Raw genomic sequence first — 13,069 nt, 5'->3', positions numbered from 1 at the left:
AAACAGCAGCAACCACAACAACAGAAAAGAACTAACGCAATAGCTACACACTTGAAACCTGCATCTCCCCCACGGAAAAAAATAACCCCTCAGCCCTCGCCCGTGCAATCATCGGATGAAGCTGAAGCCACACAAAGCGGAAACGCACATGGACCCCCTAGGACCCGATCAAGGGAACAGTTATTAATAAAACCCCCCACTCCTTCCCAACGCTCTCTTCCCGCTCCGTACCCCTTCCAACCTCCTCCTAGTATTAAGAAAACTTCTGACCCTCGGCCCACAAAAACTTATACCAAAAAGTAAATGGCCTAATAAATTTTATTTAAAAAAAAAAAAAAAATACTTTTTTTGAAGTCCACGTGAAATTTGAAAATGTTAAAAAATAAAAATAACAATCTCTAAAATTTTAACTCGAAAGACAAATCCACTTGCAGAACTCGAGACCATTGTCGCAAAATAAACTTTTGACCTTCAATATAAACAGAGTAGAATTTACTTTTTTGGAATAATTTCACAATTTTTTAACAATTTTCATTCGTTACATTCTGATTTTAAGTATGAAAAAAAACAGATTTAGAATTTTAGAATTCAATTCTTGATTCTGATTCCAGAAGAAATTCAGGCTTTCAGTCTATTTTAAAGCAAAAACGATTTATGTTTTGTGTATTCAACGTTTCCATCGGTTTTGGATCTACTTCAGGGAATCAAAAGTGTCGTATTCTTGTTGTTTTCGACTCGGATAATTGTGTTTAGTTTTTCTCGAATAGAATCCGGTTGCTTGGGGATTTTGTGATAAATTTTCCTCAGCATCGAAACTTTGGCACAGTTTTAGTCCCTGAAGAAGATCCAAAACGGATTGAAACGTTGGATACATAAAACAAAAATCGTTTTTGTTCTAAAATAGACTGCAAGCTTGAATTTCCTCAGGAAAAACACCATACTCAGTCGATCCCCAAACATAAAAAAAAATTGTTTCTGATTCAGAATCCAGATTGAGATGTCAGATTCAGAATTAAGATTTGGTATTCAGAATGCAAATTTCATAGTTCCGATTCATAATTTAAGATTCAGATCTAAAAAAATTAGATTCAGAATTCAGATTTGGAATTTTAATATTACATCCAGGTTCAGATTGCAGTAGGTATTTAGACACTTAATTTATAATACAGAATGAGATTCCAATTTGGATTCAGATTTCAGATTTTGAATTCAGAGTTTAAACTTAGACTTTCAATGCAGTCTTTAAATTGTAAATCCAATTTAGAATTCAAATTTACAATCAAATATTTCAAATACAGACATCGTTCGTTTTTGGCAACATGCCCGAACATTTTGTGTTGCCAAAATCGAATGTTGCCAAAATTGAACGGTTTTTATTCTGAAATTTTTTGTCTCTTATTTAAACAAAATAACTCTTTTAATTATCATTTACGTTATTTTAAGTCAATTTCCGACCATTTTTAAAAATTTTAAAGTTTTTTTTGCATGTTTTTGATGTATTTTGCACTATTTTTGTTTTGTTTATAATCTTAGTGTTTTTTTGTCATTTTTGCTGTTTTTGTCATTCTTCATCATTTTTTAGTTGATTTTGTAATTTTTTGTCTTTTGTTCGTGTTTGTTTTTGTATTTTTTTTTATTTTTCATATTTTGTAATTTTTGAGTACTAGAGTAGTAGAAAGTGAAGTTTTCAGCTTCGGAATTCTAACAAGTTTCTAGCTTTAGAATTTTAATTAAGAATTTAGGTTTCAGCTCTTGATTTGATGAATCAGAATATTCAAAATTCAGATTAAGATCAAGAATCCTGTATTCAGATTCTGAGTTCAATATTTAGGGTTCAGATTAAGAATAGAAATTTCAGATTCAGATTTTCGAATACATATTCAGATTCTAAATTTAGATTTCAGATTCAATTTTCAAATTCAGATACAAGACTAAGATTTACATTAAGCTTTTAAAGATTCGTGTTTTTGAATCAGGATTTCGAAATTAAGCTGAATTCTGAATTTGGATTTTTATACTGGATTATGTATACGAATTTTAAATAGTTTTAAGCCATTTCACCTAAACTCTGATTTTTGAGGTAGATTTTGTAGACAAGATACAGCAAAGCTGCTTAGTGCTTATCAATCATCCGTCCGGGTGAAACAGGTGCTCATCTCACGAAGCTCGCACTCTCTCTCTCTCATTCTCGGGAAACTTTTCTCAAATGCACTTTCATTTTACTTCTGTCTGTCTGCCCTGCCTGTACGATGATGGGGAGCTCCCATATCAACATCTCCCCAAAGAAGAGAAGAAATGCGAAGCACTAAAAACTCTCTCTTCCCCACAAGAAGGCAGCGAGCGAGACGAGGTGTGGAACGGAAAAAAAGCAAGCAAATCCCAACCAATGTCCGATTGAATAACTACTCTAGCTCAAGGTAGGATGTTCGTTTGGAACTCGGGACTGCTCCCGGACGACGACTTTTGACAGGCTGGCTCCCCCAACCAGCTATTTTTTCTTCATCACGTCCAACACTTGAAATATCCAGCAGTCAGCAGCAGCAGTGAGATTTTCCAACACCCCCCAAAAAATCACTTGTTTGATAATTTCACTTTTACCCAGAAGAACACAGTGCACAGATTCTCCCCTTTTCTTAGTAGGTACATGGTTTTTGGGATTGAGATGTTTGATCAAATACACGACGACGCGTCAATGAAAGCGATTTAACCAAGTTTGGGGAAAAAAGTAGTTGAAACGAATCTTTAATCAATTGCACACTGCACAGCTCTATAACAAACTTTCGATTTCGAGGAGGCTTGCAATGACGAGGAAAAAAAACTAGATATCTGTAGGAACAGCGAACAACGATGACCCGGAGAAATGGTCCAGGAAAATCGACCCAGACTGAACGGCTGTCTGTCTGTTGCGTGGCCCTGGAGATGTTTAACTTTTTTCTCTAATCTTCTCCCCTCGTTATTGATTAAAACAAATCTAGGATAGTTTAACTCTTCGGAAAAGTAGTCACGTTTTTTTCCAACTACACTCTTGTGTATCCACCGTGTCCCGGAGGATTTCCGTACGTCCAGGAAGGAAATGGCAATCAATTTCACACAGAACGCGACCGAACGAAGGACAACTGTACGTGAGGTTCTCGAGATGCTCCGGAGCAATAGATAGATTACCTAGATACTTGCGCGACTGATGATTTTATACAATTGTGGAGTATATATGGTAGGAAACTGAAGAACAAAAGTATAGTGTGTTGTGCTCCAAAAAACGACACGGCGGGGACGCGCACGAAAACACGTCCTACGGCTTTCACGTCACTTCTAACAGTGGCTCAGGCTCAGTGAAGGGAACTCTAGCTAGCAAGCAACGAGCCAGACACGGAGAGATACCTACGACGACGCGAGACACGAAACGGACGTCCCCATCCGGATACACCACAAGTCGCGCTCAGTGAGCGAGAAAAGTCAACTTTTGGGGAGGCCAACCAGTAGTTGGAGCACACCTACAATTACGATATCCACACTGACACAAAACCGCTCGCTCTGGCTGCAGCTGGGGGAGAATCAACCATCAGCAGCAGACCCATCAGACGATTTTTTTTTGCTACCTTTTTGTGTATACATATTCATGGTTGCGCTCTGCTGTGGGGGGCAAAGAGAGTGAGTGTGGTGAAAAACGTGCACCAAACATCAAACATCAACCGTCCCGGGACCAAATTTCGGCGATTGCTTCCGGGAGAAGAAAAAAAACCACTTTCATTAGAAGGGACTCATTTCCCAACACCGAGGTAACAAAAACAAAAATTTTCATCCAACTTATGGACAGCTATCGCAACCCAGACCCTAACCACCATTCCAGTGGTGAGTTTACCATTATAAATGGTTTGCACCCATACATAATCATATGATAACTATGCAAGTCTCGCTCGCGGACATGACTTTGAAAAGATGTTGCAGTCACGTGGAAAAGACTGAAAAAATGTTGCATTACTGTGCGACGATATAGTCAGAGTACTGAATTTCGACTATCAAATTTCAATTAAAGGTTTGAATCTGTATTTTAAATCTGAATCTGAAATCTGATATCTAAATCTGAATCTGAAATCTGAATCTGAATCTGAAATCTGAATCAGAAATCTGAATCTGAAATCTGAATCTGAAATCTGAATCTGAAATCTGAATCTGAAATCTGAATCTGAAATCTGAATCTGAAATCTGAATCTGAAATCTGAATCTGAAATCTGAATCTGAAATCTGAATCTGAAATCTGAATCTGAAATCTGAATCTGAAATCTGAATCTGAAATCTGAATCTGAAATCTGAATCTGAAATCTGAATCTGAAATCTGAATCTGAAATCTGAATCTGAAATCTGAATCTGAAATCTGAATCTGAAATCTGAATCTGAAATCTGAATCTGAAATCTGAATCTGAAATCTGAATCTGAAATCTGAATCTGAAATCTGAATCTGAAATCTGAATCTGAAATCTGAATCTGAAATCTGAATCTGAAATCTGAATCTGAAATCTGAATCTGAAATCTGAATCTGAAATCTGAATCTGAAATCTGAATCTGAAATCTGAATCTGAAATCTGAATCTGAAATCTGAATCTGAAATCTGAATCTGAAATCTGAATCTGAAATCTGAATCTGAAATCTGAATCTGAAATCTGAATCTGAAATCTGAATCCGAAATCTGAATCTGAAATCTGAATCTGAAATCTGAATCTGAAACCTGAATCTGAAATCTGCATCTGAAATCTGAAACCTGAATCTGAAATCTGAATCTGAAATCTGAATCGGAAATCCAAATCTGAATCTGAAATCTGAATCTGAAACCTGAATTTAAATCTGAATCTGAAATCTGAATCTGAAATCTGAATCTAAAATCTGAAACCTGAATCTGAATCTGAAATCTGAATCTGAAATCTGAATCTGAAATCTGAATCTGAAATCTGAATCTGAAATCTGAATCTGAAATCTGAATCTCAAATCTGAATCTGAAATCTGAATCTGAAATCTGAATCTGAAACCTGAATTTGAAATCTGAATCTGAAATCTGAATCTGAAATCTGAATCTGAAATCTGAAACCTGAATCTGAAATCTGAATCTGAAATCTGAATCTGAAATCTGAATCTGAAATCTGAATCTGAAATCTGAATCTGAAATCTGAATCTGAAATCTGAATCTGAAATCTGAATCTGAAATCTGAATCTGAAATCTGAATCTGAAATCTGAATCTGAAATCTGAATCTGAAATCTGAATCTGAAATCTGAATCTGAAATCTGAATCTGAAATCTGAATCTGAAATCTGAATCTGAAATCTGAATCTGAAATCTGAATCTGAAATCTGAATCTGAAATCTGAATCTGAAATCTGAATCTGAAATCTGAATCTGAAATCTGAATCTGAAATCTGAATCTGAAATCTGAATCTGAAATCTGAATCTGAAATCTGAATCTGAAATCTGAATCTGAAATCTGAATCTGAAATCTGAATCTGAAATCTGAATCTGAAATCTGAATCTGAAATCTGAACCTGAAATCTGAATCTGAAATCTGAATCTGAAATCTGAATCTGAAATCTGAATCTGAAATCTGAATCTGAAATCTGAATCTGAAATCTGAATCTGAAATCTGAATCTGAAATCTGAATCTGAAATCTGAATCTGAAATCTGAATCTGAAATCTGAATCTGAAATCTGAATCTGAAATCTGAATCTGAAATCTGAATCTGAAATCTGAATCTGAAATCTGAATCTGAAATCTGAATCTGAAATCTGAATCTGAAATCTGAATCTGAAATCTGAATCTGAAATCTGAATCTGAAATCTGAATCTGAAATCTGAATCTGAAATCTGAATCTGAAATCTGAATCTGAAATCTGAATCTGAAATCTGAATCTGAAATCTGAATCTGAAATCTGAATCTGAAATCTGAATCTGAAATCTGAATCTGAAATCTGAATCTGAAATCTGAAATCTGAAATCTGAATCTGAAATCTGAATCTGAAATCTGAATCTGAAATCTGAATCTGAAATCTGAATCTGAAATCTGAATCTGAAATCTGAATCTAAAATCTGAATCTGAAATCTGAATCTGAAATCTGAATCTGAAATCTGAATCTGAATCTGAATCTGAAATCTGAATCTGAAATCTGAATCTGAAATCTGAATCTAAAATCTGAAATCTGAATCTGAATCTGAATCTGAAATCTGAATCTGAAATCTGAATCTGAAATCTGAATCTGAATCTGAATCTGAAATCTGAATTTGAAATCTGAATCTGAAATCTGAAATCTGAACCTGAAATCTGAATCTGAAATCTGAATCTGAAATCTGAATCTTAAACCTAAATCTGAAATCTGAATCTGAAATCTGATTCTGAAATCTGAATCTAAAATCTGAATCTGAAATCTGAATCTGAAATCTGAATCTGAAATCTGAATCTGAAATCTGAATCTGAAATCTAAATGTGAAATCTGAATCTGAAATCTGAATCTGAAATCTGAATCTGAAATCTGAATCTGAAATCTGAATCTGAAATCTGAATTTAAAATCTGAATCTGAAATCTAAATGTGAAATCTGAATCTGAAATCTGAATCTGAAATCTGAATCTGAAATCTGAATCTGAAATCTGAATCTGAAATCTGAATCTGAAATCTGAATCTGAAATCTAAATGTGAAATCTGAATCTGAAATCTGAATCTGAAATCTGAATCTGAAATCTGAATCTGAATCTGAAATCTGAATCTGAAATCTGAATCTGAAATCTGAATCTGAAATCTGAATCTGAAATCTGAATCTGCAATCTGAATCTGAATCTGAAATCTGAATCCGAAATCGAATTACATTTTACAAATTACATTTTTTTCTGAAATCAAAATCTGAATCTGAAATCTTAATCTGAAATCTAAAATTCTATAATCTGTATTGAAGAGGCTTTTCGTGGGCGATGCCACATGAATAAAAATGATGGCTATAAAGGATTATGGCAAGACACACCCACACTTCCCCAAACCAGCGTGTACTCACCGCATTTTCGCCGAATGGATCCCACTGTACGGCACCTCGCCTGCCCGGCATGCGTCCGCCGCCTTTCGACCGAGCGCCGATCGGGTGGCACCTCGTGCCTCTTCCGCTATTCGGCCGCCCTACGCCTGGGGCCGATTGGTGGCGCTGTCGCTGCTGGTCGGCCGCCCTACGCCTGGGGCCGATTGGTGGCGCTGTTGCTGCTGGTCGGCCGCCCTACGCCTGGGGCCGATTGGTGGCGCTGTTGCTGCTGGTCGGCCGCCCTACGCCTGGGGCCGATTGGTGGCGCCGTTGCTGCTGGTCGGCCGCCCTACGCCTGGGGCCGATTGCTGGCGCTGTTGCTGTTGCTTTCCCTTGTGGACCCTCTCTGCCGGAAGACCTCCACTTTTCTTCACGGCAGAGTCCCGGGGCCTCCGAGTTTTGTTGTGCTGCTCGGCGATTCGGAGTGCCGATTGGCAGCACTGCGGGAACTGTGGCCCTACGCCTGTGGCGCCTCCTGGGGTCTACCAGGGGGCTGCTGATCTTCGCGGAGGTGTGCCTCCGTCCTACACTTGTGGCGCCTCCTGGGGTCTACCAGGGGGCTGCTGATCTTCGCTGAGGTGTGCCTCCGTCCTACACTTGTGGCGCCTCCTGGGGTCTACCAGGGGGCTGCTGATTTTCTTCGGCTCGCCCGAAATTGCCGCGCCGGAAGGCAGTTGAGGTGAGGGGGGAAAAAAGAGCCGCAACTTGGTCCTGCGGCTCTTTCCTTTTTCTTTTCCTGCTCTTTTTCTTTAATGCCGCCTCTTCTGGCCGGCTCGTCTCTCCGGTTTTCTTTTTTCTTCTTCTTTTTTTTCTTTTATTTTCGGCCGATTCCGCGACACCGATACTGGTCGTCAACCTTCCGGGAATACGCTCTGAAGCGGGTTTCTGCTTTTCCTTCGGCAAAATTTTGAGGCACACCGTCCTGTAGCCACCAACACGTCCGAGCACCACTTACTTTTTCCGAAATGGCCGATCTTTTCCGCGTGGCCCGTTTGACAGCTCTTGTTGCACGCTGCGTTTGCTTTCCTCATTTTTGGGTACTTTTGGCATAAAAAGTACGCTTGGCGCATTTTAACCAATTTTGGTTTAACAATAACAACACGCTGATTTTTCTCTATATGGGGATGGGTTTTAATGTGTTCATTTTGCCAATCGCTCGTATCGTGAAATATTTTTAGGACTAATAACTTAGCTTTAACCTTAAATGCAACATCTGAAGATTTCAAATCTTAAATTTGACTCTGTAATCTGAATCTAAAATATGAATCTGAATCTGAAATCTGCAATCTGAATCTTAAATCTGAAACTGAATTTTGAAATCTGAAATCTGAATCTGAAATCTGAATCTGAAATCTGAATCTGAAATCTGAATCTGAAATCTGATTCTGAAAACTGATTCTGAAATCTGAATCTTAAATCTGAATCTGAAATCTGAAATCTGAATCTGAATCTGAAATCTCAATCTGAAATCTGAATCTGAAATCTGAATCTGAAATCTGAATCTGAAATCTGAATCTGAAATCTGAATCTGAAATCTGAATCTGAAATCTGAATCTGAAATCTAATTCTGAAATCTGAATCTGAAATCTGAATCTGAAATCTGAATCTGAAATCTGAAATCAAAATCTGAATCTGAAATCTTAATCTGAAATCTGAAATTCTGAAATCTGAAGATTTCAAATCTTAAATTTGACTCTGTAATCTGAATCTAAAATATGAATCTGAATCTGAAATCTGCAATCTGAATCTTAAATCTGAAACTGAATTTTGAAATCTGAAATCTGAATCTGAAATCTGATTCTGAAAACTGATTCTGAAATCTGAATCTGAAATGTGAATCTGAAATCTGAAATCTGAATCTGAATCTGAAATCTGAATCTGAAATCTGAATTTGAAATTTGAATCTGAAATCTCAATCTGAATTTGAAATTTGATTCTCAAAGCTGAATCTGAAATCTGAATCTGGAATCTGAATTTGAAATGTATGAAACTGAATGTGATATTGAAATATGATTTAAAACCTTAATTATGAATCCGAAATCTTCGGGGATGAATAACCAACCGGTTTAAAATCCAAAAAAATTGAAAAACACCTAAATCTTATCTCAGTTCAGAAATCTAAATCTGAAGATTCAGAATTAAATCTGAAGATTAAGAATTGATTCTGTAGATTCAAAATAGAATCTGAATTTTTAATTCTGAAATTTAATTTCTATTCCCTGAATCTGCATTGATATGAACTCCGAATCTGAATTTTAGTTCCGAACTCTTAATTTAATCCAGAATCAGTATCTGATTCTGTTGTTAGTTCTGGTTCCAAACTCTGAACCAGAAGTATGCTGGTTTAATTGATGACTCTTACATTTTTTTAAAAAAGACGTGAAAATAATTCTCAATATTCAAACTACTCCAATTGTGAGGTATATATTTTTATAAAAAAGGTCGAATCGAGAAAAAAAAAATATTTTAAAGAACACCCTGTGAAATCGTTTCTATTTTTGCAGCCGGTTTCCGACTGTTTCCGATATGGGCCGATTCACGATGACGTATTCTCTCTTTTGTGGTGACGGTTCGCACGTCCTGTTTACAAAATTTTACGAACGAGAAATGGGGTGCGGCGAAATTTTTCGTGTAGCTGCATGGTCAAAAAATTTTACTCAAAACTCAGTTTAAGGATAGCAAAAAACCAAGTTCCATTTTGTAAATTAAATTTAGCGCATTTTTTGGTTTCTGATGTTTATCTCCTTGGAAATGAACAGAAAGATGAAAATTCGTAAAAAATTTCGAGAAGGAGGTTTGTTTATTAAAATGTTTCAACATGTTTTTAAAACCCTTCTTCAACAAATTTGTTCTGGACCAACCCACTTTGAATTGAATATTCTGGGAAAGTGCGTCTACTTGAAACACAAAATCCAATCAAATGTCCAAATGTGGAAACTTCTAAAGAATTCGAATGTGCCGAATCGATTGTCCGGAAATTTCTTGTGTTATTTTGACCGGGAGCTGTAAAACAAATGCACATACTTATACGACAACACTATTCAGGGACAAAAGAATATAATATGAAAAATTCTCCGGAAAACATTCCGAAAGAAAAGGCTTCACTATTATAAATTTGTACGATATGATATTATCGAGGAATAAAAATAACGTCAGTTAAACCACTAATCACACTGACATGAGACTTATAGTACTAAATTCCTCTCAGTTTTTGGCTAGAAGCCTCCTATTGTCGACATTGCGCGGCAGCAATTGAAGCATGAAAATTTTACTGGTATCGACATTTCCGTTAACTTCCGAGCAGCGCCAAAAATCGTAATCGAGTGTCCAGGCAGTGGTCAGTGGTTTAACTTTTAAGTTTAAGTTCATTTATTCCAGCTGGATTTCAGCTGGATTAACAAACAAAATGATTGGTTTTTCATTGTTTGATACTTAAAACATCTAATTTTCTTTTTAATTTTATTTATCCCAAAATTGAGCTGAGAACTTTTGCTAAAAACGTGTGAATGAGAATTAAATGAGGACCAAATGTTTGCTTTGCTTCCTCAGCGTATAGAATTGGAAAATAAGGAATCAAAACAGGAATCGCGAAATGTCAAAAACAGTGAGGCCAGGCAGTGCGTGAATCGACCTATAGGTCGATTCACGCACTGCCTGGCCTCACTGTTTTTGACACTTCGCGATTCCTGTTTTGATTCCTTATTTTCCAATTCTACACGCTGAGTAAACAAAGCAAATATTTGGGTCCTCATGAAATTCTCAACCATACGTTTTTAGCAATAGTTCTCAGCTCAATTTTGGGATAAAAATAAATTTAAAAAGGAAGTTAGTTGTTAAGAAATTAAATATTTTTAGCTTATCAAATAATGAGAAATCAATAATTTTGTTTGTTAATCCAGCTGAAAACAGAAATACAGGGATAAATGGATTTAAACTTAAAAGTTAAACTATCTGACGTTATTTTTTTTGCCTCGGAATATCATATCGTAAAAATTCAGAACAGTTTGTCGTGTCCCGGCCGTCGTGGCATAGCCATTTTGTATCTTTTTTTTTTTTGTTTAAATGAATTATGCTGCCGTCTGTCCTTGTCAAAGCTATTCATCCGACTGGCTCTTTATTTCTCAACTGGACTCATTTCTTCTCTTCTATAACTGCCCCTCTCTTTCTCTCTCTACTAAAGTATTTCCTCTCTTCCTATTTTTCCTTCCTATGTTGCTCTCGTTCCCTACACGGTTCAGCCCTTTTCACAGTATGTTTAATGGGCGATGGGCGCGCTCGCAATCCCGGTATACGATTTTTCGTGTGTGAAACAGAGAGAGAAATAGCCTTCACTCCAATTTCACTCCGATTAGCGATTCTTATGGAAATCTGTGTAAGAGTAAAGAGTAGGCTTTATTCTTTTTAGCAGGCCCAAGCCCAATGGAGAATTTTCCAATGTTGAATTCTTCTTTCCCTGAGTAGTGTTATTGTACAAGTATGTGTATTTGTTCACAGCTTCTGGTCAAAATAACACAAGAAACTTCCAGACAATCAATTCGAAACATTCCAATTCTTTAGAAGCCTCCAAATTTTGCTATTTGATAGGATTTTTTATTTCAAGTAGAAGCGCTGCCCCAGAATATTCAATGCAAAGTGAGTTGGTCCAGAAGAAATGTGGTGAAAAGAGTTTTAAAAACATGTTGAAATATTTCAATAAACAAACCTCCTTTTCGAAATTTTTACGAATTTTCAACTTTCTGTTCGTTTCCGGAGAGATAAACGTGAGAAACTAAAAAATGTGCTAAATTAAATTCACAAAATGGAACTTGATGTTTTGCTATCCTTAAACTGAGTTTTGCGTTAAATTTCTTGACCGTGCAGCTAAATTTTGTAAACAGGACGCGCGAACTGTCACCACAAAAGGGAGAATACGTCATCGTGAATCGACCCATGAAACATTACAAAGTAAGAAATAAAATCAATAATTTGGAGTGAATTTACCTACCTCCATCTAGTGAACCTGTATATAAGAGAAGTGACATCTGAAACACAAAATTCCAATCGAGCAAAATAACTGTCAAAATCGATTCCAATCGATCCGAGCATTTTGTCGCAGAGCTTTTACCTTTCTTATTGAAAACTCAACCAAGGAAGGTATTGCGATTGTTGTTATAGTTCAAACAGATAAGTTTTTAGCTGGTCATATGAATTTATGATTAGGTGCAATTTTTTTTAATGCTTTGGTGAATCATGTTTCTAGTTAGAAAGCTAACTGATTATTAACGAAATTCAAGTCATTCATACCGTTTATCGCGATCCTTCGGTCATCGAGTTCAATGTTATTTTGTTGGATTGAAGGAGCGTTCACTTTAGAGCTTGAACATTGAGCCAGAAAACAGTGCTGGGAATTTTTTGTCCAAGATTTCGGCGATGTTGCCACATATTTCATTTTAAGAGGGATCAGATGTCGCTTCTCTTATATGAAGGTTCACTACCTCCATCCAACTTGGAAGCAGAGGAAAGATTCCGATGTTCATTGAAGTGAATAATACGGATTTTTAACAATTTTAAAGATAAATTTCGATTTATTTGCGGGCACGATTTTCGTTTTAAAATCTATTAAATAAAAATTTTGTTAAACTATTTTAGCGTGTTATCTATCCCTTCAGAAATACCTTCCTCTTTGAACGTTTTCGTTCGAATACACCCCTGCTTTGGAATAACAACAATGAACTGCGGATGCCAGACATTCTTATTTCCTATTTCAAATCAAATATGTACACAAAATTAAATTTTGAAAATCTTACTTATTTCAAACATTTCCCTATTTAAATTGAGATCTTAAAACAAAACAATAAAAGTCAACGGGGTTTGAAGATTACTTACTGTTATTTTAAAGAAATTTTGAAAGTCATTGTTTCCTTCCCTTCCCCTGCCTTTTAATTGAACTGGTGGTGAATTTGAATCTTATTGCTTCTGATTTTAACTTTATCGACCATCCGGCATCCCTGCTGTTCACTGACAGATTTTCTTGCGTTTTCGGTCGTC

At 36.4% G+C, this 13,069-nt stretch overlaps 1 protein-coding gene across 4 annotated transcripts in view; it reads right to left on the bottom strand.

Annotated features, from left to right (window-relative positions):
- The window catches only part of LOC129755424 (cAMP-dependent protein kinase type II regulatory subunit), a 304,331-nt gene extending 301,006 nt beyond the window's left edge, over nt 1-3,325 (bottom strand). Inside the window, exon 1 of one of the 4 annotated variants that reach the window (XM_055751913.1) lies at nt 3,163-3,325. The gene's annotated coding sequence lies outside the window, so the exon portion shown is untranslated. Of the gene's footprint in view, nt 1-2,598; nt 2,852-3,162 lie in introns of those variants that run through there. The other 3 variants (XM_055751914.1, XM_055751917.1, XM_055751916.1) reach the window with 3 other exon arrangements.
- Nucleotides 3,326-13,069: the final 9,744 nt, after the last annotated feature.

Source organism: Uranotaenia lowii, chromosome 3, assembly GCF_029784155.1.
Source record: "Uranotaenia lowii strain MFRU-FL chromosome 3, ASM2978415v1, whole genome shotgun sequence".
NCBI classification, from domain to species: Eukaryota; Metazoa; Arthropoda; class Insecta; order Diptera; family Culicidae; genus Uranotaenia; species Uranotaenia lowii.
This window is presented reverse-complemented; position numbering and strand designations above follow the sequence as displayed.